Here is a 3198-nt window from a genome sequence, read left to right as displayed (position 1 = left end):
GAACGGAACAAGTAATAATCGGACGGCGCAATATCTGGGGAATATGGCGAGTGGGGTAGGACTTCCCATTTGAGAGTTTCCAAGTAGGTTTTAACGGGTTTGGCAACATGAGGCCGAGCGTTGTCATGCAGTAGAATCTTTTTCGTGCCTCTGCTCGAATTGTGATCGTTTTTCGCACAGTGCTCGGCTCAATCGCATCAATTGAATTCGATACCGTTCCCCAGTAATGGTTTCGTTCGGTTTAAACAGCTCATAATAAATAACACCGACCTGGTCCCACCAAATACACAGCATAACCTTCGCAGCATGAATATTCGGCCGAGCCGACGATGTAGAAGCATGAATCCATTTTTCATCACCCGTCACGATGCGATGAAGAAAACCCTTCCTTTTTTGTCGCTGGAGCAGTTGTTCACAGGCGAAAAAACGACGCTCAACGTCCCTTGGCTTCAAATCATAAGGAACCCAAGTTCCTTGCTTTTGAATTATTCCCAACGCATTCAATCGCTTGGAAATGGCGGGTAACTCCTAATGCTGAAGCAAGCTGTTCATGCGTTTGGCACGGATCCTCATCGAGCAATGCCTCCAATTCAGCGTCTTCGAAGGTTTTTGGCCTTCCTTTACGCGGACGGTCGTCAATATTGAAATCACCGTTTTTGAAACGACGAAATCAATCACGGCATGTTGTTTCACTTAGAGCAGCATCTCCGTAAACTTTTTGGAGCTCTCGATGCGCTTCAGCCGCCATTTTCTTCGAATAAAATAAGAAAATCAACATTTCCCGCAAATTACGATTATTTGGCACAAAATCAGACATTTTCACACAACCAAAAGTATATGACGCCAAAACAAAATCACTAACGTGTCAAAGCGGTTTGTTTACCATATGTCTAAGCTTGGTTCATGACGTTTTGGATATGTCAAAATCGATCAGCACTTACTGCTGGAGCTATCTATTGACAAACAGCGGGAACTTAGTTGCGTACCTAATATATTTTTTTTTTATAAAAATAACTTCGCCTTAATTAGAAAATTATGAATAGCTCTTAATATCGCGGTGTCATCAGAGAAAATAATGTCGATATCATCGAGTGGCGCTCCCAGGAGAGATAGTTCCATGATAAGACGTGCAGAGTGCACTGCATGCAACGGACACTCAAAGAAAATATGTTTGACACTCTGAACGGCGGCTCCACACTCACAGCAAGGTGGGGGAAGAATTTTAATGCGATATAGACGCTCTCCAGATTTAATATGTCCAGAGCGAAGACGGTTGATGCAAGTGACGAAATGTCTTGAAGTTCGTTCAAGACGCCCAAACCAAACGCTACCAAACTTCTCTCGAACTTTGTTAAAATATCTATCTAACCCTTGACCTCTGCAAAAGCAATTAAATGTAACAGAGTTATCCATTGCAGAAATTTTTAACGACTTAATAAGGCCCCGGCGAAGGAAGATACGAATGTCTAATCCCTCAACCGGGAGGTCCAAAGCCCTGCAGGCCGCCTGGCCCGCTAAAAAACCAGCCACATCATTACTCAGAAGGTTAATATGCCCCGGAATCCACATAAATTTTACAAAGCAACCACAAGTATTAAGCTACAAGAGAAGGTCTTTTTTTACGATAAATCAGCAAATGAGAATTACCATGTTTATCCGGCGTATTAAGAGCGGTCAGTATGCTCAGAGAGTCAGAAATAATAAGGTAATGACCCGGCACGAAGTCGGAAACAAAATCCAAAGCCGAAATAATGGCAAAAGCTTCAGCATTGAAAATAGTAAGGAAAGGGTGACCAGAGAATCCCATGGCTATCCGCTTGATCGGTATGAAAACAGAAAGACCGACGGATCCATTGTCCAATTTTGAGCCATCCAAATAGATAAAAATATGGCCATGAAAGTTATTGACAGTGTTCTGGAACAACTGGTCCGCGTCAGATAAAGATTGATTAAGAAGGACTTCATCAAAAGAGTCCAAAAACTCAACAACATGTTGTTTCATCGCATCGGAAACAGAAGACCCTTTAAAACAGATAAAATTAAGACCCTCCGAGACATCTATCTGAGGCATATAAAACATCTAAGGGGAAATCCAAATATCTTAGCTTACTACTGGTGATCGTGAAATTAAAATGTTCACGAAAACGAGCCAGCAAGCCATGCTGAAAGAAACAATTCGTAGAAAAAACCTCGAGTCAAGCCATAAAGGTTATAAGCTTTGACTCTGTGATAAAGGTGATGTGAGGAATTAAAACTTTATCGATATACTTAAGCACTGAAAATCTTTTCCTGTCTTGAAGGCAGATCTCGCCAGCCAAGTGCAGCACCACATTATCAGAGGTGGACTTCATCGGGTGTATATCAGTTGGACACGGGGCAATTGGACACAGTCCAATCACAAGTCGCTGTTCCAAGGGACCCTACAAATGTCTCTAATCACACGGTGCTGTGATTGGCTGTGTCCAAATGCACCGTGTCCAAGTGCACCGCTCCCGGGAGGAGATAGGTACCAGGTCTGTAAATATGAAACCGGAATTTACCCATAGATGGACTTAGCTGTTAATGTAGTGTGGCGCCCCAGTTAACGCTGGGCGCACAAGAGCATGCATACACACCTATGCAACAGCTGCCGCGCGCTGATAGGCGAAAGCAGAAGCTACTGCCGCGCCAAGTTTTCATGATCGCACCGTAGATCCTAGAGACGGCTCTCTCTACACAGTCGTACAAAATCAGTCGTATAATACAGTCGTATAACACAGTCGTACAAATCAGTCGTATAATACAGTTGTATAACACAGTCGTATAAGTCAGTCGTGCAAGTCAGTCGTATCAGATCGAGAAAGCGAGAAACTGTTTTCCTCTCACGCTAGAGACTCACATGCGTTCCGTAGTCTGGACTAGCCGTCCTACGTATCGCGGTGTCTCTTCGCGCGTTGCGTGCCGGTTCGTGTTGCGACACATATGTGGTCCTCACTCACGCCGGTATCGAGAGAAAGACAAATCGTACATTGTGCTCACAAGGACGCAGCGGCGTAACCATTGTGAAATATTGTGCCGTACCAAGCTTTGTGAAGTGTAACCGCATAAGAGTGCGTGTTGTGTTTGTTAACACGCCAGTGCAATTGCTTGTGACGTCGGTCACACGTGCGCATTCACACTTAGGACATTTTTGTATTTCGTTATGCATATTTTTCCTGT

This window comes from Odontomachus brunneus, unplaced genomic scaffold (assembly GCF_010583005.1).
Source record: "Odontomachus brunneus isolate Ranch 3 - 2012 unplaced genomic scaffold, Obru_v1 Obru_scaffold_246, whole genome shotgun sequence".
Classification (NCBI taxonomy): Eukaryota; Metazoa; Arthropoda; class Insecta; order Hymenoptera; family Formicidae; genus Odontomachus; species Odontomachus brunneus.
This window is presented reverse-complemented; position numbering follows the sequence as displayed.